Below are 26,987 nucleotides of genomic sequence, written 5' to 3'. Positions count from 1 at the left end.
CATAAGACATAGGAGCGGAAGTAAGGCCATTCGGCCCATCGAGTCCACTCCGCCATTCAATCATGGCTGATTTCAACTCCATTTACCCGCTCTCTCTCCATAGCCCTTAATTCCTCGAGAAATCAAGAATTTATCAACTTCTGTCTTAAAGACACGCAACGTCCCGGCCTCCACCGCCCTCTGTGGCAATGAATTCCACAGACCCACCACTCTCTGGCTGAAGAAATTTCTCCTCATCTCTGTTCTAAAGTGACTCCCTTTTATTCTAAGGCTGTGCCCCCGGGTCCTAGTCTCCCCTGCTAATGGAAACAACTTCCCTACATCCACCCTGTCTAAGCCATTCATTATCTTGTAAGTTTCTATTAGATATCCCCTCAACCCCCTAAACTCCAATGAATATAATCCCAGGATCCTCAGACGTTCATCGTATGTTAGGCCTACCATTCCTGGGATCATCCGTGTGAATCTCCGCTGGACCCGCTCCAGTGCCAGTATGTCCTTCCTGAGGTGTGGGGCCCAAAATTGCTCACAGTATTCTAAATGGGGCCTAACTAATGCTTTATAAAGCTTCAGAAGTACATCCCTGCTTTTATATTCCAAGCCTCTTGAGATGAATGACAACATTGCATTTGCTTTCTTAATTACGGACTCAACCTGCAAGTTTACCTTTAGAGAATCCTGGACTAGGACTCCCAAGTCCCTTTGCACTTCAGCATTATGAATTTTGTCACCGTTTAGAAAATAGTCCATGCCTCTATTCTTTTTTCCAAAGTGCAAGACCTCGCACTTGCCCACGTTGAATTTCATCAGCCATTTCTTGGACCACTCTCCTAAACTGTCTAAATCTTTCTGCAGCCTCCCCACCTCCTCCATACTACCTGCCCCTCCACCTATCTTTGTATCATCGGCAAACTTAGCCAGAATGCCCCCAGTCCCGTCATCCCCTCGTGATGAAATTGGGAACTCAATTAGATTCTTGCTGCTAATTTATATTGTCTTTAACTCAGTAGAACATCGCAAACACGCTACTGGATTGTTACCAAGCAACTGTGACACATGGCCACATAAGGAGATGTTGGGAAAAGTAACCACAGGTTTGGTTAAAGGAGTTGGTTTTGAGGGAGTGCCTCAGAGTGAGGTGAAGAGATAGAGAGGTTTAGAACAAAGAACAAAGAAAATTACAACACAGGAACAGGCCCTTCGGCCCTCCCAGCCTGCGCCGATCCAGATCCTTTATCTAAACCTGTCACCTATTTTCCAAGGATCTACTTCCCTCTGTTCCCCGCCCGTTCATATATCTGTCTAGATGCATCTTAAATGATGCTATCGTGCCCGCCTCTACCGCCTCCGCTGGCAAAGCGTTCCAGGCACCCACCACCCTTTGTGTAAAAAACTTTCCACGCACATCCCCCTTAAACTTTCCCCCTCTCACCTTGAAATCGTGACCCCTTGTAATTGACACCCCCACTCTTGGAAAAAGCTTGTTGCTATCCACCCTGTCCATACCACGCATAATTTTGTAGACCTCAATCAGGTTCTCCCTAAACCTCCGTCTTTCCAACGAAAACAATCCTGATCTACTCAACCTTTCTTTGTAGCTAGCACCATCCATACCAGGCAACATCCCGGTGAACCTCCTCTGCACCCTCTCTAAAGCATCCACATCCTTCTGGTAATGCGGCGACCAGAACTGCATGCAGTATTCCAAATGTGGCCTAACCAAAGTCCGATACAACTGTAACATGACCTGCCGACTCTTGTACTCAATACCCCGTCCGATGAAGGCAAGCATGCTGTATGCCTTCTTGACCACTCTATCGACCTGCGTTGCCACCTTCAGGGTACAATGGACCTGAACTCCCAGATCTCTCTGTACATCAATTTTCCCCAGGACTCTTCCATTGACCGTATAGTCCGCTCTTGAATTAGATCTTCCAAAATGCATCATCTCGCATTTGCCTGGATTGAACTCCATCTGCCATTTCTCTGCCCAACTCTCCAATCTATCTATATTTTGCTGTATTCTCTGACAGTCCTCCTCGCTATCTGCAACTCCACCAATCTTAGTATCATCTGCAAACTTGCTAATCAGACGACCTATACCTTCGTCCAGATCATTTATGTATATCACAAACAACAGTGGTCCGAGCACGGATCCCTGTGGAACACCACTGGTCACAGTTCTCCATTTTGAGACACTCCCTTCCACCACTCTCTGTCTCCTGAATTTCAGGTCCTACGGGCCAGGTAGCTGAAGATACGGCCATCAGTGGTGAAGCGATTAAAATTGGGGGTCCTCAACTGCCCAGAATTAGAGCAATGTAGGTTAGGTATCTCGAAGGGTTGTGGGGTTAGATAGGGAGGAACAAGATCATGGGGGGATTTGAAAACAAGGATGAGAATATGGAAAACGAGGTGTTGCTGGACTGGGATCAATGCCAATTGGAGAGTGTCAGGGTGATGGGCAAAAGGGGCTGTGACCTATGGGGTATAAGCCAAAATCAGCTGTGATGAGGCGGCACGGTGGCACAGGGGTTAACACAGCTGCCTCACGGCACCGAGGTCCCTGGTTCGATCCCAGCTCTGGGTCACTGTCCGTGTGGAGTTTACACATTCTCCCATGTTTGCGTGGGTCTCACCCCCACAACCCAAAGATGTGCAGGGTAGGTGGATTGGCCACGCTAAATTGCTCCTTAATTGGGATTTTTTTTAAAGTACATATGGAGAGGGCTTACTGAATCTTCCCAGCATTGTCTGTCTTTCCAATTTTAAGCATCTGCAGTATTTTGTCCTTGTCCAACCAGCTGACTGGATTTGTTGTGTTCCTTGACTATATTATCACATATTTGGATTTGAAATGCAGACAGGGAAATTAGCATATTGCGCAATGCACAAACACCAAACATTAGTCAACTCAAGATGTTTCTCTCAGATTGTAAGGATGATTTCTTGCACGAACATCTCTTCAATCACTTTCCTGTGTGAACACTAGAATGAACCCCACCCGAATTAAGAGGCATGCTCCCTATAATATTCACTCAGTCTCCCTCGCTTGTCCGGTTCCCTCTTGGTTGTCTAATGATTTTCACTTACTGTTCCTCATTCACCCTCTCTCTCTGTCTTTTAGTCACTGTGTCGTGCTACGTAACAGTTCCTCTTGTCACTCAGTCATTCCCTCCTGCTAGCTCTGAAAAGACAAGTCAGTCCCTCCATCTGCTTTCCTGTTATTTTCCTCCCAAACTTAGTCCTTTGGACCCTCCTTTTTTCCCAAAGAGGAATTTACATCTGCACCTGCTAGTTTCAGAAATGGGACTAATGAGATAGTTCTTTAAAGGTGCCAGCACAGACATGATGGACCAAATGGCTTCCTTTTCCCGTGCATGATTTTTTTGACTTTTTATGTGCAACATGAGGCAGTCACTGAAGTAACGTTGAACCTCAAACCAAGGTAAAGGTCGCACTGGTCCTCCCCTCAGTTTGAGGCCTGCTCAAGGAGGGTCCCTGCTTGAGTGGGAGCCAAGGCCATCAATCTGGCTGATTTCTGGGCAGGAATGCGGTCGAAGAAATAAGATGCCCGCCCACAGATTTCCGCAGTGTGCGAGGGAAACCAGGACTCCTGAAAACCCTTCACTCCGCTCGTACACTCACCCCTGCCAATATGAGAGCAATGTGTCAGGTTGATAACCAATCACCAGATTGTTTTATTCTCCATGGCTTTGGGACAAATCATTGACAGCTCGAGACATAAACAGCTTAGCAGCACATTAGTTATATTGCCTCATGAATGGAAGGGTGGGGTGTTTAATTGCAAGCTGCATTATCGAAACATGAAGCAATTTGCAGAAATTGTTTTTGTTTCAATTTGAAATATTTCACCTGAAGCAGAAATTCACTATCATCAAACCATGTTACAATCTTCCTGATGGCCTGAACTGTGGATTATAAAGTTGAATTTGCATAATAATGTTCCCTTTCTTATTAAGCAATGATTTTGCCATCCCCTCCCCCAGCACATTAAAATATTGAACATTCCAGCTCATATTTCCAGCAATTATTTTTAATGAAGGGACAAATGCTTCACTTGTCCTCTGCTTCTCTAACTGTAACTGTCCTCTGGCTCTGAATGAACAGTTCCCTGTCAGCTGTAGTCCAGCATTGGCCTCTCCCATTCAAGCACTAACCAGACATTGATCATCCCGCCATCCAGTGCAGTCAAATCCAGGCTTATCATCAGCCCGGTGTGATAACCTGCACGGGACTCATCCAGCTGGGGGTAATTGTTTCCCCGTGCTCACTGGAACTGTGAGCTCCCCTGCTGTGGGCGGGTAGTTTACCCAGTACCCGTATAAAAGCTCAGCCACTGTAGAGCCGATTGGAATAGAGAGAGGATCCGGTGAGGTGTCGTTCCTTAGTTATTTTTCTCAGTGGGTTGGTTTAGGAGATAATCGTGCGCAAACAAGTCTAACTAACGAGACACGCTGACGGTTAACAGCAAAATCAGGCTCTTCTTAACCAGCACTGAACATAACGGATGAAATCATTAGCCAACAGAATGAAGACCAACTGATTTACCTCTGACCACTGAAACATGAAGGGATTATTATCTGGAATGCACCAACATCTGTCCAGCATTATTTCTAATATTTAACAGGCAATAAATTCTTGGATATAATGTGCATTTTGTTCATTGCTGACAGTGGTTGATTCCATTGGTTCCACCAGCTCCAATCTGATTCACGAATAAGTTTGCTTTTCTGAGACTGGATAGGATTTCAAGGAATGGTGTGGGGTTAATCATGATTTAGGGGAGGCAGTGGTGGGGTAATGGTATTGTCCCAGTAATCCAGAGCCCCAGGTTAATGATCTGGGCCCCCTGGGTTCAAATCCTATCATGGCAGATGGTGAAATTTGAATTCAATAAAATCTGGAATTAATAGTCTAATGATGACCATGAAACGGTTGTCATTGCAAAGTTTCTGAATGCTCATTATGATGTTTAAAATATTTGTACATGGGATGTGGGCTTCCTGGCTAGGCGAGCATTTATTTCACATCTCTAATTGCCCATGAGAAGGTGGTGGGGGTGGGGGCGATGGTGGTGGTGGGGTTCCCATGCATCTGCTGCCCTTGTCCTGCTAGATGGCAGAGGGTGCGGGTTTGCTTGCAAGGGACGATTGGCGAGTTGATGCAGTGCACCTTGTAGATGGTGCACACGGCTACCACTCTGTAAAACCTGTTCAATTGTGTGTGGGCGGCACGGTAGCACAGAGGTTAGCACTGTTTCTTCACAGTGCCAGGGTCCCAGGTTCGATCCCCGGCTTGGGTCACTGTCTGCATGTTCTCCGCGTGAGTTTCCTCCGGATTCTCTGGTTTCCTTCCACAAGTCCCGAAAGACGTGCTTCTTAGGCAAATTGGGCATTCTGAATTCTCCCTCAGTGTACCCAAACAGGCGCCGGAGTGTGGCGATTTTCATAGTAACATCATTAGACCATAGGACCATAAGACACAGGAGCAGAATTAGGCCACTCAGCCCATCGGCTCTGCTCCACCATTCAATCATGGCTGATATTTTCTGCGCCGTTGCCACTCTCGCCATCAAAGTATACCACGAGCCCGGTGGTGGCGGCAACGTTAAGGATCTGGGGCCAGTGGAGACGGCATAGGGGTGCAGTGGGAGCCTCGGTGTGGTCCCCGATCAGATGGACGGGGGGTTCCAGGGCTGGCACCGGGCGGGGATTAGAAGAATGGGGGACCTGTTCATCGACGGGGCATTTGCGAGCCTAGGGGCACTGGAGGAGAAGTTTGAGCTACCCCCGGGAAATGCATTCAGATATATGCAGGTGGGGGCTTTTGTGAGGCGACAGGTCAGGGAATTCCTGCTGCTCCCGACACAGGAAATTCAAGACAGGGTGATCTCGGGTGTATGGGTCGGGGAGGGCAAGGTTTCGGCAATACACCAAGAGATGAAAGAGGGGGAAGCGCTAGCAGAAGAGTTGAAGGGTAAATGGGAGGAGGAGTTGGAGGAGGAGATCGAGGAAGGTTTGTGGGCTGATGCCCTGGGTAGGGTCAATTTCTCCTCCTCATGTGCCAGGCTCAGCCTGATACAATTTAAGGTGGTTCACAGAGCGCACTTGACGGGGGCGAGGTTGAGTAGGTTCTTTGGGGTAGAGGACAGGTGTGGAAGGTGTTCAGGGAGTCCGGCGAACCATGTCCACATGTTTTGGTCATGCCCGTCACTGGAGGGGTTCTGGAGAGGAGTGGCGGGAGCAATATCTCAGGTGGTGAATGTCCGGGTCAAGCCAAGCTGGGGGCTAGCAATATTTGGAGTAGTGGACGAGCCGGGAGTGCAGGAGGCGAAAGAGGCCGGCATTCTGGCCTTTGCGTCCCTGGTAGCCCGGCGAAGGATCTTGCTAATGTGGAAGGAGGCGAAGCCCCCTAGTGTGGAGGCCTGGACAAACGACATGGCTGGGTTCATAAAGTTGGAAAGGAATAAGTTTGCCTTAAGGGGGTCTGCGCAGGGGTTCTACAGGCGGTGGCAACCGTTCCTAGACTACCTCGCGGAGCGTTAGAGGAAGGTTGGTCAGCAGCAGCAGCAGCCCTGGGGGGGGGGGAGGGGAGGGGGGAACGAGAATTGTTTGAGGGGACGGACGAGCGGGGGATTACATGGAGGGTGGGGGAAACAGGCACGAACGGGCGAGAGCCAGTGTATAAAGCTCTGTAAACATATCATCTTACCATGTATAAATCTTGCTCAGGGCGATTTTGTGTTATTTTGTTACGGTGGGGGGAGGGGTTATTGCTTGTAAGGGGAACAAATTGTTTCGTTTTGTTAAAAAACTTTAATAAATATATATATTTTTTAAAAAGGCTGATATTTTCTCATCCCCATTCCCCTGCCTTCTCCCCATAACCCCCGATCCCCTTATTAATCAAGAACCTATCTATCTCTGCCTTAAACACACTCAGTGAATGGCCTCCAAAGTCTTCTGCGGCAAAGAGTTCCACAGATTCACCACCCTCTGGCTGAAGAAATTCCTCCTCATCTCTGTTTTAAAAGATCGTCCCTTTAGTCTGAGATGGTGTCCTCTGGTTCTAGTTTTTTCTACAAGTGGAAACATCCTCTCCACATCCACTCTATCCAGGCCTTATTGTAGTGTTAATGTAAGCCTACTTGTGACACTAATAAAAATTATTATTACGATTATTACTTTATCACTGGCCCTCTCTGGATTAATAACGATGGCTATGGCTCTATTTCAAATCTCAGGAATGTACATTATAGCCTGGGGTACAGAAGAGACTCACTATTCCTAAAGAGTAAACCATAACATCTTTGACAGGTAAAGACAGACTGAGAAGAACAGAGGAAGAGAAGAAGGCCATTCAGCCTCTCAAACCTGTTCTGCTATCAGACCATGGCAGATCTTTATCTTAACTCCCCCTACCCTCCTTGATTTCCTTTCACTTAATACCTCTTTTCTGACAAAAGCCTATCAATCACAGCTTTGAAATTGATCTCCAGACTCGAGAGTTTTCTGTGTCAGAGTTCATGGGGCCACAGGATTGAAGTTTTCCCTCAAGTGTCTATTCAATTTCCTTTTTGTCTGATAACGCTCCTGCCAAGTGCCTTGGGACATTTTACCACATTATTGGTGCTGTACAAATGTTGTTGTCGAGGAGTTGCCACTGCGTAGTAGCAGAATTTGCTATTTGCGTTTCTGGCCTCAAACAAACTTTTCTTGGTAAACTGTTCGAACCTCACTGGAGCCAAACTGTGATCTTAACTGCACAACCCAGGAATGACTGAAGAGACTAAATTTATTCTTGCGGCTCCCCCCCCCCCCCCCCCCCCCCCCCCCCCCGGGCCGGCCAACATCTGCTTCTCCCTCTTCTGCTGATCATTCCCAACTCCTTTTTAACAATCTTTAAAATTTGCACGTGTTGCTGTTGAGTTGCCAACTCATGAGGTTGTCAGTGGTGAGGGAAGGGTTGGGGGTGAGGGAGAGGGTGGAGTTTGCATACCTGGACGGTGATTTTATAGAACCACAGACTGTAGGATAATTATTGATGCCAACTTTCCAAGCCCAGTCTGTACTTGGGGAGGGAGTGTTTTCAGATGTCTAACACTCAGGAAATAGCATCAAGAGTAGGCTGCCCCTGGAGCCACTTGTGGATATTGGGTTAAAATATTAGTGGTTGCAGGTCAGGTCTGAGCAATTTAAAGGGATCAGTTGAGCACAGTACAAAGAGAAGGTCAGATTTATACAATCACAGAACAGTTACAGCACATCAGGAGGAACAATCGGCCCGCCCTTTCTTTGCTGGCTCTCTGCAGAAGCACCTCGTACTCCCTCACCCTTTCCCTGCATCCCTGCTAATTTCTCTTCAGGCAATGGCCCAATCTGGGCAGCACGGTAGCATTGTGGATAGCACAATTGCTTCACAGCTCCAGGGTTCCAGGTTCGATTCCGGCTTGGGTCACTGTCTGTGCGGAGTCTGCACATCCTCCCCGTGTCTGCGTGGGTTTCCTCCGGGTGCTCCGGTTTCCTCCCACAGTCCAAAGATGTGCAGGTTAGGTGGATTGGCCATGATAAATTGCCCGTAGTGTCCAAAATTGCCCTTAGTGTTGGGCGGGGTTACTGGGGTATGGGGATAGGGTGGAGGTTTTGACCTTGGGTAGGGTGCTCTTTCCAAGAGCTGGTGCAGACTCGATGGGCCGAATGGCCTCCTTCTGCACTGTAAATTCTATAATAATAATAATAATCCACTTTCGCACAGCCATGATCGAACCTGCCTCTACCACGTTCCCAGGTAGGGTATTCCAGATCCTTGCCACCTTGCTGCCTTGTGTCATCATTAATTCTTTTGCCAAACATCTTAGATTCATGTCCTCTGGTTCTCGATCCATCCACCAATGGACACAGTTTCCCCCGATCTATCCTGTCCAGACCCTTCATGGTTTTGAATACCTCTATCAAAACTCTTCGCAACCTCCTGAGAGAACAGTCCCAGCTTCTCCAACCCATCCTCTTACATTTATTCATTTGTTACATTTCAGGGCATCCCAAAGCACTTTACATCCAACAGAGTCCTGTCCCATAATCTGATTGAATGCTGGATCCAGCTCAATGGGCCGAATGGCTCTCTCCTGCTCTTATGTCTCTGTGACTGAAGAAAATGCGGCAGCCAATTTGTGCACAGCAAACTCCCGCAAACCGCGATGTGGCAATGACCAGATCATCTGTTTCAGTGATGCTGATTGAGGGACAGGTAACAGCCAAGACACCGGGGGAATTCCCCTGCTCTTCTTCAAATCGCCCATTGCCCAATTAAGGTGAACAGGTCCTCTGGTTTAACGCCTCGTTTGAAACACGGCATCTCTGGCAGCGTGGCACTCCCTCAATGCTGTGCTAGGAGCACCGGACAAATTGAAGTACACTGATTTACGTTGAATGTTTTCCCCACAGGGTGCTAACGTATTAGCTAAAATCCCAGGAACATTATTCATACTGTTTGGGAAAGGTTTATAATTATGAGTAGTATTGTTTTTTCTCGGTCTGTCTCTGCTTGTTTTCTTTGTGGGAGGAGACTATTTAATGAGTTCAGATTACTGCTTTGGAAAGAATGTCTCACAGCCCACCAGCGTTAACGGCTGAAGCAACAGTTTCTTCTGAGCTTTTGATACTCAGTCCAGTAACTTCTATCTACGAGTCAGACGGTCTCAGGGTAGGGGGCTGGCACAGCTGATTAGCAAGCTCTTTGAAATCAGAAAATCCCAACCTATGGAAAGTTCCCAATTGGCCCTCCCTGGAGCGTCACAACCTGTAAAGGCGCAGAGCTAGCTAGCTAGCACCAGGGCACACAAGGCAGCAAGAAATAGGAGCAGGATAGACCACTCGGCCCCTCGGGCCTGCTCCGCCATTCGACACAATCATGGCGGAACTTGGACTACAAATCCACTGTCCTGCCCGCTCCCCATATTCCTTAATTCCCTGAGAGTCCAAAAATCTGTCTATCCGATAGCCTTAAATATATTCAACGATAAGGGCGGCTCGGTGGCGCAGTGGTTAGCACTGCTGCCTCACGGCACCGAGGACCCGGGTTCGATCGGGGCCCCGGGTCACTGTCCTTGTGGAGCTTGCGCTTTCTCCCTGTGTCTGGGTGGGTCTCACCCCCACAACCCAAAAAGATGTGCAGGGTGGGTGAACTGGCCACGCTAAGTCGCCCCTTAATTAGAAAAAAATAAAGAATTGGGTACTCTAAATTTATAAATGTATATATATATATATTCAACGGTGGAGCATTCACACCTCTAGGGTAGAGAATTCCAAAGGTTCACAACCCTTTGAGTGACATCAGTACTCCATCTCAATTCTAAAGGGGAGGCGGTGGTGCAGTGGGATTGCCACTGGAGTAGTAATCCGGAAACCCAGGGTAACGCTCTGGGGGCCCAGGTTCAAATCCCGTCACTGCAGGTGGTGAAATTTGAATTCAATAAAAATCTGGAATTAAATGTCTAATGATGCCCGTGAAACCATTGTCGATTGTCATAAAAACCCCATCTGGTTCACTAATGGCCTTTGGGGAAGGAAATCTGCCGTCCTTACCTGGTCTGGCCAACATGTGACTCCAGACCCACAGCAATGTGGTTGACTCCTTACTGCCTCCCTCAAGGGCAATTAGGGAAGGGCAGCACAAGTGGATAGCACTGTGGCTTCACAACCGCCAGGGTCCCAGGTTTGATTCCCCGCTGGGTCACTGTCTGCGCGGAGTCTGCACATTCTCCCCGTGTCTGCGTGGGTTTCATCCCCACAACCCAAAGATGTGCTGGTTAGGTGGATTGGCTGCGCTAAATTGCCCCTTAATTGGGAAAAAAGAGATGGGTACTGATAAATTTATTTTTTAAAAACGATCGGCTCCCTTATCCTGAGAGTGTGTCCCAGGGTTTTAGACTCCCCAACCAATGGAAGAATCTCACAGAGTCCACCCCGTTGAGCCCCATCGGAATTTTGTATGTGTTAATAAGATCGCCTCTCCAACTGCCGAGAATATAGGCCCAATTCACTCTGCCTCTCATCATAGGACAAACCCCTCAATACAGGAACCAATCTAGTGATCGTTCACTGTATCGCCTCCAATGTAACTACGTCCTTTCTGAAACATGGAGACTAAAACTGCAACAGTAATCCAGGTGCAGTCTCACCAAAACCCGGCACAATTGCAGCAAGACTATTTTATTTTTGAAGTCCAGTCCCCTTGCAATAAAGGCCAAACGCCAGCTGTGACATTAATGGTTGTCTAATTAGAACACTCGAGGAGAATCACAATGTTGTTATGATGCCCAGCGCTGGATGAGTTAATAAAGAAACAAGGAGAGCAAAACGCAGGAGTAGACTTTAATAAGGACACGGGGAGTCCACACCGGATGAAATAAAGAAACACAGTTTTATTTACAACACGATATTTACACTGCCTGGTCGATCCCTGCCGACTCTCCTGTTCTGGTCCTGCCTTACTGGGCGACCTGTTATAAGGAGGTTGATAGCGATCCCCCATCTCTTGTGGGGAAGCCTGTACTCCGCGTGGGGGAGATAATCATTCTCACCCTGTAGGTCCCATGCAGACTACACAGATACCGTGGACTTGATCAGTGGCAAAGTAAAGGCACTGGGAGAGGAACCATCAAATGTCGCCACAAGGTGCTGCCCCCAGCCAAGAACGCGGCAGTGCAGCTCGATATACATGTCTCCACTTTGCTCAAAATAAATCATTTCCTCTGAGTTTTTGGGGGCAAAACACTTCACCTGAAATCATTCAACTTTGAAAGCACACGTTTCTCTCTCAACTGGGTCAGAGTATCAGCAACTAAAACTGAACAGAATGCAGCGACCTGGACCCGGATTCTAGTTAAGTTATATCAGGGCAGAGTCTGAGAATTTCAACACACTCAAACACACAGACATACCCACACACACACCCACACAGACACCCACACACACCCACACACACCCACACAGAGACACACACACACCCACACTGAGACACCCACACACACCCACACTGAGACACCCACACACACACCCACACAAAGACACACACACATACCCACACAGAGACACACACACACATCCACACAGAGACACACACACACACACAAAGACACACACACACCCACCCACACAGAGACACACACACCCAGAGACCCACACACACACCCACACAGAGACACCCACACACAACCACACAGAGATACACACACACACACCCACACAGAGACACCCACACAGAGACACCCACACACACACACACACACACACCCACACAGAGACACCCCCACACCCACACAGAGACACACGCACCCACCCACACAGAGACACCTACACAGACACACACACACACCCACACAGAGACACCCACACACCCACACAGAGACACCCTCCCCCCCACACAGAGACACCCACATCCACCCACACAGAGACACACACACACCCACACAGACACCCACATCCACACAAAGACACACACACACACCCAGGCAGAGAGACACACACACAGAGACACCCACACCCACCCACACAGAGAGACACACACACACCCATACCCCCACACAGAGGACCCCCCCACACACACACACATCCACACAGAGAGACACACACACACAGGCAGAGACACACACACACACATACAGACACCCCTGCACACCCACACAGAGACACACACAGACACTCACACAGAGACACCCACACAGAGACACACACAGGCACCCCCACCCCCACACAGAGACACACACACCCAGACAAAGACACCCACACACACCCACACAGAGACACACACACCCAGGCAGAGACACACTCACACACCCACAGAGACACCCACACCCACTCAGAGACACACCCACACACCCAGACATAGACACACACTCACAGAGACACCCACACATACCCACACAGGGACACACCCCCCACACCCCCACCCCACACAGAGACACACACCCACACAGAGACACACCCACACAGAGACATCCACACAGAGACACACACACCCACAACCCCACACAAAGACGCACACACCCAGACATAGACACACACTCACAGAGACACCCACACATACCCACACAGAGACACACACCCCACACCCACACCCCACACAGAGACACACACACACACCCACACAGAGACACACCCACACCCACACAGAGACACCCCCACCCACACCCCCACACAAAGACGCACACACCCAGACATAGACACACACTCACACAGAGACACCCACACAGAGACACACACCCCACACCCACACCCCACACAAAGACACCCACCCACACCCACACAGAGACACACCCGCAAGAGACACACCCACACAAACACACACCCACACACAGACTCACACACACGCCCACAGACACACCCACACAGAGACACACTTACATGCACACTCAACGACACATACATAAATAAACAAACACACGTCCACACAGATACCGACACAAATGCAGTCTCACCCACAGAGACACACAGATCTGGAGAGCTGGAACAGGTTGAATGGGGAGTGGTGGATGTTGTTAATGGGCAGATGATAAAGCTGTGATTCAGCAGCAATGGGGCTAAATGCATGCTGACATTGATCAGCATGTGGCTGTGTAAAGGGGCTCAGGCGGCTGCAATCCAAAACGGCACAGGCCAATCCCAAGAGCTGCTTTGTTTTTGGCAACAGCTGGGTTTGGTGGTGTGGATGGAAAAGTCCCAGTTTTGAACTTTTTGGATTAGTTTTCATCCAGAGTTGAATGAAGAAAGAAATAACTTCATTAAAGCCCAACTCACTCAGAACAAGACCCAACAATTCAATCTTATCTTCAGTGTTGTGTCTGGCACAAATACTTTGTGGACTGGGTCTGGTTAAAACATCATCAGCTCGCTAACTGTTGGTGAAATGCCTGCTATCTCGCTGCTCGCACCGATATCAAACAGCGATGGTAATTATAACCTCGGGGCAAAACAACAACAACTTGAATTTAGATAGTGCCTTTATTGTAGGAAAACATCTCGAGGTGATTCGCAGGAGCGTTGTCAAGGAAACTATGATAACGAGCAACATAAGGACATGATAGGGCAGGTGACCAAAGGCGTACGTTTTAAGGAACATCGTAAGGGCGGCACGGTAGCACAATGGTTAGCACTGTTTCTTCACAGCGCCCGGGTCCCAGGTTCGATTCCGGCTTGGGTCACTGTCTGTGTGGAGTCTGCGCGTTCTCCCCGTGTCTGCGTGGGTTTCCTCCGGGCGCTCCGGTTTCCTCCCACAAGTCCCGGAAGATGTGCTGTAAGATGAATTGGACATTCTGAATTCTCCCTCCCTGTACCCGAACAGGCGCTGGAATGTGGCGACTAGGGGCTTTTCACAGTAACTTCACTGCAGTGTTAATGTAAGCCTACTTGTGACAATAATAAAGACTATTAAAGGGGAAGAAAGGCAAAGACAGGCCAGGGGGGGGGGGGGGCGATGGGGAGGAATCGCAGAGCTGAGGGCCCAGGCTGCAGTAGGTACGGCCACAATGGTGCAGCAACGGGAATTGGAAATGCTGAAGGGGCTTGAAGCAAGGAGCACAAAGACATCAGAGGGTTGTGGGACAGGGGAGGGACAGGCCATAATATTTGACAAAATTAACATGGCCGTTAATTTTGGACAGCACGGTAGCATAGTGGTTAGCAGTGGGCAGCACTGTACCATAGTGGATAGCAGTGTTGCTTCACAGCTCCAGGGTCCCAGGTTCGATTCCCCGCTGGGACACTGTCTGTGCGGAGTCTGCACGTTCTCCCCATGTCTGCGTGGGTTTCCTCCGGGTGCTCCGGTTTCCTCCCGCAGTCCAAAGATGTGCGGATTCGGTGGATTGGCCGTGCTAAATTGCCCTTAGTGACCAAAAAATGTTAAATGGGGGTTACTGGGTTACAGGGTTAGGGTAGATACGTGGGCTTCAGTAGGGTGCTCTTTGAAAGGGCCAGTGCAGACTCAATGGACCGAATGGCCTCCTTCTGCACTGTAAATTCCATGATTCTATGACCTGTTAATCATCAAAGCAAATTAAAACAAGTCAGGATAGACGTTTGATGAGTAATTGATTAGTCAATGGTTATTTTACGCCACTCACAATCAAAAAAAACCCACCATCTTGCAATCAGGGAATGCCGCTAAACAGTCATTCTAAACCCTTGACACCAGCAAACAGTGCACTAGGTGCAGTTCAGGTCGCTTCACAGCTTGTGCATTGTTGATGTGCCCGCACCTCCCCCAAACCAAACATCTGCTCTTAATCTACAACCCCTCCATCCCTGTCCCTTTTCTCTGTACCTATTCCGTGGAGATTTGCATTTAGTATAAGCACAATGCCATCTACAGGAACAATATGGGATATTTTACAGTTATAATTAAATTAAGGGGAGGTCATGCCAAATTTCTCTCTGCGTTGGCTACCTTAACGTCACTCTCCTGTTGCGTCGAAGACATTGGCTCGGTGGGCAACCCTCTCTCACCTCACTACCAGAAGGCCAGGGGTCATTGCAACACTTCCAGTAGGGTTGCCAACTCGTGGTGGGTGTATTCCTGGAGGTTTTGTCATATTACCTTCATTCACCAGGTGTCACTACTTCCCCACAGCCCATTTGAAAGGGGCAAAATCCAAATGTCACCCAATTGGATTAAATCTTGGGACTTTTAACAAACTTTTCCCCACAATTGTCAATATTTTTATAGTTAATAAATTAAAATATTCAAGATGGACTGGGTTGAGCACGGTAAGAAGTCTTACAACACCAGGTTAAAGTCCAACAGGTTTGTTTTGAATCACTAGCTTTCGGAACACTGCTCCTTCATCAGGTGAATGAAGAGGTATGTCCCAGAAACATATATATAGACAAATTCAAAGATGCAAGACAATGCTTTGAATGCGAGCATTTGCGGGTAATTAAGTCTTTACAGATCCAGAGATAGGGGTAACCCCAGGTTAAAGAGGTGTGAATTGTGTCAAGCCAGGACAGTTGGTAGGATTTCGCACACATGAGTACGGCCTCAATCGGGACCTTAGATTCATGTTGCATTACATTCACCCCCCACCATCTGACCTGGGCTTGCAAAATTGAAACATGTAACAAATTCAATATTTTTCATTTGCTCTTCAAATGAATGGGGTTGGAGCCAGCTTCAACACTGACCCACTCTCACAAGTCTTTGACCTGGCGGGACATGAGCTGGTCAAGCCAATGTTTGTGGAAGCTGTTGGTGACTGAGCTTTCAGCATTGGCTGTGGATGTGTCAGTCGCACAATTGCCCTTGAGACTCTTGCTTTTGAGTTGGACGATTGTAGGTTCAAGGCCCACTCCAGGACTGGAACAATGGGCGGGATTCTCTGTCAGAAAACTGGCACGGCGCGTCCCCGCCGATGGCGGGATTTCCCATTCTGGGCAGCCCCACGGCGTCGGGAAAGCCCCCGGGCGTGGGTGCGCTTGTGCGTAATGGAGAATCCCGACAGCGAGAATCCAGCCCATGATGTTCAGACTGGTACTCCAGTGCAGCACTGAGGGAAGAATGCACTCTCCGAGGTGTGGGGGTTTTGGATGAGATGATGGGAAACTGAAGGCCCGTTGGTCCTCGGAGCTGGATGTCAAGAATTCCAAGTCACCATTGTGAAGAAGAGCAAGGGAGTTCTTCCCAATATCCTGCCCAATATTAACCCCTTAATCAACATCACAAATACACATTATCCATTCATGATTACATTGCTACAGTGAGGGAAATGAGGAAGATAATCAAGCACCAATTCGCAATGAGCCCATTTCACATTACTGATGGAAAACCAGTTCTAACCCCAGCTGATGAAGGATTGCTAAATTGAAAGGTTAACTCCATCTCTCTCTCTCTTGCTCTCTCCCTCTCTCTTGCTCTCTCTCGCCCTTTCTCTCTCTCGCTCTCTCTCTCGCCCTTTCTCTCTCTCACTCTGTCTCTCGCTCTCTCTCACTCTCTCTTGCTCTCTCGCCTTTTCTCTCTCTCGCTCTGTCTCTCTCTCTCTCGTTCTCCCTCTCTCTCTCTCTCTATTAGCTGATGCTGCCCGATTTGCTGAGTGTTTCCAGCTTCGTCTGTTTACGCTTCGCCTCCTTGGTGTCTGGTTAATGTTTTTGAGGTTTCAGGGAAGGGAAATGGAAAGGGAAACGGCAACTATTGGAAATTGTGGGATAAAGAGAGAATTGATGGAAATAACAGCCAGTGTGGGACATAGACAGGGGCAAAGAACAGATAGGGCAATGTCTCCAGTGAAGGAAACATGACCTCAACTTTTCAATTTGCAAGTTTTATTGATGTATTTCCGTATGTCCTTGGGATAGAGTCACCGGGCACAGTGGCCATCGGCACACCATGTCCATGCCAGTTCTCTGGCAGGCAATGCAGTCAGTCCCATTCCCTCACTTCAATGTGGGTGTCACTGACAAGTTCAGTATTTATTGTCCATCCCTAGTTACCCTGAGAAGGCGATGCCAGCCTGTCTCCTGTAACCATCACTGGCCGGGTGGTGAAGGTGCTCCTGGAATCCATTGGCGTTTTATTGTGGGCCAGCTGCCATGAAGGGGCCCTGATGTAAATCCAAGTCAGGATGGTGGGTGACTTGTAGGGAAGCCCGAAAGTGATGGTGTCCCCATCAACTTGCTGTGCCTGTTTTTATTAAGTGTCAGCCATGACTGAGTTGAAAACACTCTCGTCTAAATCAGAAAGTTGTGGGTTCAAAACTCGGTCCGGGGGTTGACCACAATAATCAAGACTGATATTCCCGCACATTTCTTAAGGAGTGCTGCACTGTCAGAGGTTTTTATTCCTTAACTAACTGTGGTGGTATGTATTAGGGGTAATACGGTACACCACGTGTCAACAGGCTATTGGTGGAGGGATGCCAGGTCCGGATAGGATCTGCCACCTACTGGACTCCACCCAGAAATGCCGGTATAAGAACCCAGTTTTTCCCTCCATTTCCCTCAGCAGTTGCATTCTGTAACCACGCTGCTGGGGATAAAGTTCTGCTTAATAAAGCCTTCAATTGACATTACCTCAACCTGCCTCGCGTCATATTGACGGTGCTACACTAACGTCACAAAATCAGATAATCCAGTCGTCATAGCAATCCTATTTGTGGGATTGCGCTGTGCATAAATTTGCTGCCAAGTTTCCGACATTACAATAGTGACTACATTGGCTGCAAAGTGCTTTCAGGCATCCAGAGCTCCAGGAAAGTTGCTATATAAATGCAAATCTTTCCTTCTTTAGTGGCAAAGGCCACAGGGAAGGTGAGCAATGTTGAGGTAAGCCCTCTGAGTTCTGGCGTAGCTTTGTCATTCACTGCTGGAGGTTTGTGTGTCCTGCGCAGCCTGGTTCACTGTGAAATGGAGGTTGCAGCCTCCTGTCCCCGCAGGCTACATTCCATCCTGTAAAGCTCAGTGTAACATTCTGCTCCCGAGATTCAGGTGTGCGTCTGACCTGCCCTTTCAAGGCCCTCATGGTCTAACTTCTGTCCACAGAGGGCACCCTGAGATCTACTGCTGTTGGGAAGGATTGTTTGCAGATTTTAAACAATAGCAATTGACCAGAAAGGACCGACTGGTTTGATTTATTTAAATAGTTTTGACATCTTCAAGTGTAATGGGTTCAGAACGATAATGTAATTTAAATGAAGGGAATTATTTGAGGGGTGCACACAGTTGGTTGAAAGGACATTTATTTCTAGGGCTCCTGCCGAAAGGAAAACACACATTTACCCTGATGCACAAACATTTGCTGTGCAACTAATAAGCAGATCACACAAACTGTCATATCATCAGACCCCAAACATCTCCACCGTTCTGTGGAAGTGACCAGGCATTGGCTTAAAAATCCTCAATTAATGATTTCGAAAGAAAACGTGGTTGCGAGATACAAATGAAAACAATGACAGTCATTACTGGACAAGTGCGCCAATATGTCTTGAATGAAACAGAGAAAAGTGTTGATAATGCATTAGAGGGCAGGCTCTTGTCACAACTATTTCCATGATGCAATTTCCCATCTACTCCTCCCTCATTGACATTGGAAAGCACCTTCCAGCTCATCTCTCAACGTGATGGCATCACCTAAAATCAGCTAATTTTGCCACTAGGTACACAGCCTCCAGCATTTAATTTAACTTAAACAACTTCCCCATGTTGATCCACACTCGTTTTTAGCAGTGCTGTGATTCTAAAGTTCCTGTTCATCCCACGGCCCAGGAAACAGCTGGAACAACCCCGCTCCCTTTCGGAATAAAACAAAACCCAGGCTGTGACAGGCAACGGGCTGTCTCTGTTTAGTCGTCATGGCAACTCTAAACAGTCCTCCTGGAGGATGCTAGCAGTGCGCTCCTCACTCAGCCAGGCCCTGTTAAAATTATAAGCAAGGAAGAACTTTCATGTACTTTGAAGAGGTTGGAGGTGCAATCCTTCAAATGAGGTGTTTTAAAAAAATAAATTTCGAGTACCCAATCATTTTTTCCAATTAAGGCGCAATTTAGCGTGGCCAACCCACCTACCCTGCACATTTCTGGGTTGTGGGGGCGAAACACACGCAAACACGGGGCGAATGTGCAAACTCCACACGGACAGTGACCCAGAGCCGGGATCGAATCTGGGACCTCGGCTCCGTGAGGCCGCAGTGCTAACCCACTGCGCCACCGTGCTGCCCCTTCAAATGAGGTGTTAATCGGACGACCTGTCTGCCCTCCCAAGTGGATGACAAAGATCCCTCTACACTATTTCGAAGAGGAAATGGGAAGTTTCCCTTGACGTTCTAACCAATATTTATCCATTCATCAACATCACTAAAGAACAGATGATTTGGACATTATCTCATTGCTACATGTGGGGTTTTGATGTGTACGGATTGGCTGCTGTGTTTCCCACATTCCAGTGAGTACACTGTAAAATCTCTTGGTTAGATAGAAAGGGCTTCGGGACATCCAACATCATTAAAGACACGTGGTATAAATGAACGTCTTCCCTTTTTCATACAGGGAAGTCCCTGAGCCATGCTGTCGTAATGAAAGATCAGTCCTCTTAAATGGGATCATGACTGATATGTGACCTAACCCTATTTCCCCTCCTTTGACTCAATGTCCTGCAGTCAGCATCAATCTATCAATTTCAGTCTTAAAATTATTATTTTAGTTGGGACTGCTTTGTTTACAGTCCAGCTCTATCCTGGAGTGAGAAATTCCTCGGGGTGCACATCACTAACAATCTGTCCTGGTCCACCCACGTCGACGCTACCACCAAGAAAGCACAACGCGCCTATACTTTCTCAGGAAACCAAGGAAATTCGGCATGTCCACATTGACTCTTACCAACTTTTACAGGTGCACCATAGAAAGCATCCTATCTGCTGCATCACAGCCCGGTATGACAACTGCTCGGCCCAAGACCCTAAGAAACTACAAAAAATCGTCAAAAATTCCCAGTCCATCACACGAACCCGCCTCCCATCCATTGACACTGTCTACACCCCCCGTTGCCTTGGGAAAGTGGGCAGCATAATCAAGGACCCCTCCCACCCGGCTTACTCACTCTTCCATCGGCAGGAGATACAGAAGTCTGAGAACACGTACTAACCGATTCAAAAACAGCTGCTTCCCCGCTGTCACCAGACTCCTGAATGACCCTCTTATGGACTGAACTGATCTCTCCACACATCATCTCTACTGAACCACACTCCGTGTGCTTCACCCGATACCTGTGTCTGTGTATTTATATTGTGTATTTATTGTATGTCCTATGGTTTTTCATGGATGCCTGGACTGTACACGGAACAATACTTTTCACTGTGCCTCGGAACACGTAACAATAAATCAAATCCTAATCCAAATCCCAAAACTGCTCCGTGAGGTGTGCAAGAGATACAGAGGTTGGAGGTGAATGCCCTCCCACCAAGGGACCCCTCCCCGGATTGCCGCCCTACCCTGGAACGACCCGGTGGCTGAAGGAAGAGCCTTTCTGGTGGGAGATTTCCTTGGAATGCTTCGAAGGGGAGCCTGGTCGCCACCGAGCTGTGGTCACCCGCCCTGCCGTGAGCGCAGGACGCGAGTGACCCAGAGGTCTGGACGCCCCGGTAGAGGTGGAAGAGGAGGATGACTGCATGCTGTCATATTGCGTGGCAGCAGCCACCCCCCCCCCCCCCCCCCCCACACATGGTCCTCATGAAGATTGGAGTGCAAGTCTATGTGTGTTTCCTCAATATGGGATTGGACACTGCTGCAGGGATCTCCATGGTCGGACAGAAGGCATTTGGCCGATTTAAGCAGAGATTTAACGGATACCCAGGCCAGGCTGGCCATCTACACAGGAAAACCGCTGGATATTACTGGTACTACTATGACCCCCGTGATTTATTGATGCCAGTCGGTATAGCTCACGCTTATTGTGATAAAAGGCCATGCCCCCGGCATGTTGGGCCATGATTGGTCGTGCCATCTGCAGCTGCGTTGGCAGCACGTCCTCCACATGGGGTGCGGAGGCCTGGGCGAGGTGCTGGGCAAGTACCCCCCCCCCCCCCCCCCCCCCCACGGTTCTTCTGGGCACGCCTGGTTCCTTACACCTGGGAAAGGTAAAAACCGAGCTCGGTGGATTGGAGACCTTGGGTATCATCTGGCCCGTCCGGTTCACCTATTAGGCAGCACCGGTTGTCCCGCTAGTGAAGCCGGACAAAATTATCCGGTTATGCGTGGATTACAAGTAGACAGTAAACACGGCTTCACGGTTGAACCGTTACCCCATGACCACTTTGAGGATCTCCACGTGAACCTCGTGGGTCGGCATTCGCTCTTGAAGCTCGATATGAGCCACGTGTATTTGCAGCTCGAATTATATCCCGCCTCCCCAAATATGTTACCGTCAATATGCATAGCGGTCTGTACGAGTACACGGGATTGCCTTTTGGAGTGTCCTCTGCTTGTGTGATACTTCAGCACGTAATGGAGAACATCCTGCAGGGACTGCCGCCTGTGGCGATAATTTAGATGGCATGGTGGTCGCAGGAGACTTTGAGCAAGAACACTTGGATGACCTGGAGGCAGGGTTGAAGAGGTTCCCCGAGGCTGGTGTCCGCTTACAGCCAGCGAAGTGCATTTTTCACGCGAGGGAGGGCGTCTACCTCAGCGATCGGGTGGACCGCGAAGGTGTGCACCCCGTCGCGGAGAAGGTGCACGCCATCCAGCAGGCCCCCATCCCGGCAGACGCCTCGGAGCTTTGCTCTGTTCTTGGGCTCGTTAACTATTACGGCAAGTTTATCTCGAACCTTGCGACCACATTGCACCTCCTTCTGACGCAGAATCGCGTGCGGGCATGGGGCCAGCTGCAGGTGAAGAAGGCAGCAGAAATCTCGATGCGGACGCTTCATGGCCTCAGGGGACATTTTACTATCTTAGAGGCACTATGTAAATTCAAGTTGTTGTTGCTCCATTGTCTATTCTACTCAAGGAAATTCATTTATGTGAACATAGCTCTGAACTTTTGAACATTTTGCTGAGCCAGCGGAGAAGCAACTTGTCAAGTCTGCAACCTCCAGGTTGTCCCAATGCAATGGAGAAAGCCCCCGTGTGAAATGGAGCCTCAGACTTCAGGAGCCTATCAGCAGCCTTCTGTCCTCAGCAAACAAAACATCGACTGAGTTTCAATGTCTAAATCCTTTGAAAACGGTTGGGAAAAGCCATCAAAGGTTTTGGTATAACAAACAACAAAAATCAGTAAATGAAATAAATGTCACAACAGGTGCATGAGGAAATGTGATGGAAGGTGTAATCTCATAGTATTCTGAGGATGTGAGCAATCACCTCATGCATCACACCTATTGTCAGAAATAGGAACTAAACTGAAACCAAGAAGCTACAAGCATTAAGGAGCAGATATTTTAGACGTATTGTCAATGAAACTCGGGAGATAACATAGAAAACTGATACGTCATCTCTGCATAGCTCCGAGGTATAAAATGCAACAATTAGTGATGAAGGTGGAGAATAGTTTGAATTTATCAGCGCCAGCACCTTTCTTTTTTCTCCAGGCAAATTCACTCATGCTATGGACCCTCCCAGCTGCCACTGCCAGGATGCCAAGCTTTGCAATTTTGCAAAACTCACTTCTCCTCTGAGAGACTTCAAAGACCCAGAAAATCCGCAACCTGGCTGAAAAATGAAAAATGAAAATCGCTTATTGTCACAAGTAGGCTTCAAATGAAGTTAATGTGAAAAGCCCCTAGTCGCCACATTCCGGTGCCTGCTTGGGGAGGACGTTACAGGAATCAAACCGTGCTACTGGCCTGCCTTGGTCTGCTTTCAAAGCCAGCGATTTAGCCCAGTGTGCTAAACAGCCCCGGTCCTGCGCTAAACAGCCAATTGTCAAGGTGCCTTGTTTAACCAGTGTGGGTATTAAGATGGAGGATGAAAAATGGAATCAAGCTTCCTTGTGATGCCCACAGAGTCAAATAGTTATGCACGTCAACAGTCGAGGCACATGCAAGAAAAACTGTCTTAGATTCCGGGGATAGGGCAGCTCCAGGTGAGCAGTGACTCCGCGAGGGAGAGGGCACAAACCTCACATGGAGACGAAATAAATAAAGATCAGAGTAAACACTGGCATCACTGTCTTGGCCAAACACATGACCCCCAGAGCAAGGTTTGTGGTTTTAATTTACTTACAAACTCCAGCAAACAGTCTCTGAACTTTAAAGACCCAAACTACAGCAAGGTCTCCCAGTAAAAGCGGGATTATTTCACCAGCAATAATGCAGTGAGTGGAGGATAGTTACCCAGTGCGTGCAAAAATAACTCAGTCCCAGTCACGCACAGCAGCATACTTTCCAGGTGTTGATCGATCGGGAAATGTCTCTTCCGGTAGCCAGTGAGCAAGGTTCATGCAACTTTGATAACAACAACAATTTATATTTCTATAGCACCTTTAACATAATGAAACGTCCAAAGGTTCTTCACAGGAACTTTCTAAAACAAAGTCTGGCGCCCAGCTGTACAAGGCGATATCAGTACAGGTGACCAAAAGCTTAATCGTAGAGGAAGATTTGAAGAATCATCTTTAAAGAGGAAAGCAAGATAGAGGGAGGAAATTCCAGAGTTCAGGACCTGGGCAACTAAAGACGTGGCCACAATGGTGCAGTGAATAAAATTGGGGACGCTCAAGAGGCCAGAATTAGAGGATCATAGAATGCCAACAGTGCAGAAGGCTGTTCGGCCCATTTAGTAGAAATTGTGAGAGGTTTCTTGTAACTCCCTAAATAATCTGGATCAATGAAGAAAAGATAATGACCTTTCCCACACATTACATCCAGTGCAGAATCAGCAGGTGGCATTTTACTCAGGTTAGAGATATGAGTAAGGATAAATATCTCTGAGATGATAATTTTTCGGGGATTTTTGGGGAGATTTTATAGAGCAATGTGCATTTATACCTTTCATGCACTCTGATCATCCCACGGTATTTCACAGGAGTTAAGTCACTGCTTTATTGAAGTCACTGCTTAAACAGGGGAAAAAATAGATGAGTAAATATTTAGGCAAATAACTGACAAGTGCAGGAACAGTAGGACAGTAATAGTACAGGATTTCAACTACCCTAATATTACTTGGGAGGTCGAGTGGCGGAAAGGGTGGTATCCCTGCCTCTAAACCTGAAGCTCTGGGTTCATGTCCCGCCCCATCACCTGATGACCACGGAAGATATAGGGCCGGATTCTCCGCTTTACGACAACGGAAGTGCGAGTCGCGGTCTGGTGGAGAATCGCCCCTCTGGCCACCCTCATAGCCCAGCTGCTCCATCAAGGGGATGGGTGTGGCCAAGCTCAATCAGGGGCCCACCAGGCGTCGACACTCCTCAGAAGCGCTACCCCACTGCGGAGGAAGCAGGGGATCATCAGAGCTCACCCCAACCAGAGGACACCTGCGCCGTGGCCTTTGGAATCATCCCCTGGTTCTCTGCCGCTCGCAGGCCAGAGGCCTCACCAGTGACCCCCACCCCTCCGGATCACCAGCAGCTTCAGTAATGTCCCTCCCCAGGCTGGTCTCAATGTCATTTCAGACCTGTGGTAGGCTATATTAGGGATATCGCGGTACCTAGGTGGGATGTACCTGTAGTATGAGTGCTGGAACCTGCCTGCTGGCTCCGCCCAGCAGGCGGAGCATAAGAGTCTGTGTTTCACCCACAGCAGTCATTCTGTACCGGAGCTGCTGGGGTAACTACTTGTTCATTAAAGCCTTCAAGTGGTCTACAATCTCGCTTCAGTAGTGATTGATCTTGCATCAAGACCTACACCCAAAGCAGTTGATCTTTATATGCTCTCCGAAGTGGCCAGACAAGGACGTTTCTGACCACTACAAAGAGTAACAAGAACCCCAAGGACTGTAAAGGTTTAAAAGAAGGCCCCAACCATTGGTTTCTCGGGTCCTGTGGTGTTGGGCCCTTAGCCAATGTAGCCACATTGACAGTTTGGTGCTTTAGTCCAGTGTTTTTCAAACTTTTTTTCCGGGGACCCATTTTTACCAATCGGCCAAACTTCGGGACCCAACCCGGCCGACCTTCGCGGCCCACGGCGGCCGACCTTTGCGGCCCACGCCGGCCATCCTTCGCGGCCCACGCTGGCCCACGCCGGCCGACCTTTGTGGCCCATGCCGGCCGACATTTGTGACCCACGCCGGCCAACCTTCGCGACCCACGCCGGCCGACCTTCGCGACCCACGCCGGCCGACCTTTGCGGCCCACCATTTTCTCTTACCTTGTTTGTTGCTGACAAAAATGGAGGAAATGGTCTTTGGTCCCTTTGGCCCCCCGAACTTGAAAACAAAAGTCTGCGACCATATTTGAAAAAAAATGCGGACGCACTGCGCACGCATGCCCGATCATCGGTGCACATGCGCATTTTGCGCATGCGCACCGATGATCGGGCATGCTTGCGCAGTGCGGCCGAATTTAAAAAATCTGTTCCTGGCACGATCCGGAGCGCCGCGGCGGACGGCCCCGCAACCCTCCCGACACCCGCCCGCAACCCACCCGCGGGTCGCGCCCCTGAGTTTGACAATGCCTGCTTTGGTCACAAACCCTTCAACATCTGGAAAGGTGCTGACCCACACACGTCATGCAGGACAACAGGAACTTGCATTTCTACGGCACCTTTGAAAGTAAAACATCGCAAGGTGCTTCACAGGGAAGATTATCCAGCCTAATCTGACAAGGCCGCACCAGGAGCTGGTGACAGGTGGCTTGGGCCACAGGTTTAGATTTTAGGAAATGTCTTGAAGGAAGCAAGAGAGTGGAGAGGTTTAGAGAGGAAATGCGGCAGCTTAAGGACCGAGGCAGATGAAGGTACAGATGGCAATGGTGGAGTAATCAAAACTAATTTTCAAAAAACAGATGGGTAATTATCGCATTGCTGGGCGTGGGATTTTACTGTGCACAAATTGGCTGTTGTATTTCTTCCACCGACATCAGTAACTACACTTTGTTGATACTTTAATAGATTAAAGCACTTTGGGAGGTCCGAAGGCCATGGAAGGTACGACACTACTTGCAAGGCTTTCTGGGCGCTCTCGTCATGCCCTACTCAGTGACTTGGCGAGGCTGTTAAATCTCGCAAGATTTGCGACACTTGGAATACTTACCGAGGCCTAACGGGACCTCTCAAGGCGTCGCGATCTGGATCTCATCCTTGCTGTGCCTGATCCAGATTTACATCCTAAAGTGAGCAGGTGGCCACACTTAAATATGTCAGTGTCGGATCTCCCAAGGCCCGGGATCGAACGCCTGTGCCTGGGAGAAGTCGCCATGGTCCACATAACCATGGTCCAGGCGTAATGACACCTGGGGGGGGGGGGGGTCTCCCAGGCCATCGCGTGGTCAGGCTGGTACCCTGGCATTCCTGCTGCCACCAGGTGGCACTGCCATGCTGGCAGGGGC

General features: G+C 48.7%; 1 protein-coding gene across 24 annotated transcripts in view; it reads right to left on the bottom strand.

Moving 5' to 3' along the window:
• Nucleotides 1-26,987, bottom strand: part of phldb1b (pleckstrin homology-like domain, family B, member 1b) — a 405,781-nt gene that overhangs the window by 289,694 nt on the left and 89,100 nt on the right. The gene's annotated exons all lie outside the window — the stretch shown is intronic.

This window comes from Scyliorhinus torazame, chromosome 21, assembly GCF_047496885.1.
Source record: "Scyliorhinus torazame isolate Kashiwa2021f chromosome 21, sScyTor2.1, whole genome shotgun sequence".
NCBI classification, from domain to species: Eukaryota; Metazoa; Chordata; class Chondrichthyes; order Carcharhiniformes; family Scyliorhinidae; genus Scyliorhinus; species Scyliorhinus torazame.
Note: the sequence above shows the minus strand (reverse complement) of the source record. Positions and strands in the feature narration are given on the sequence as shown.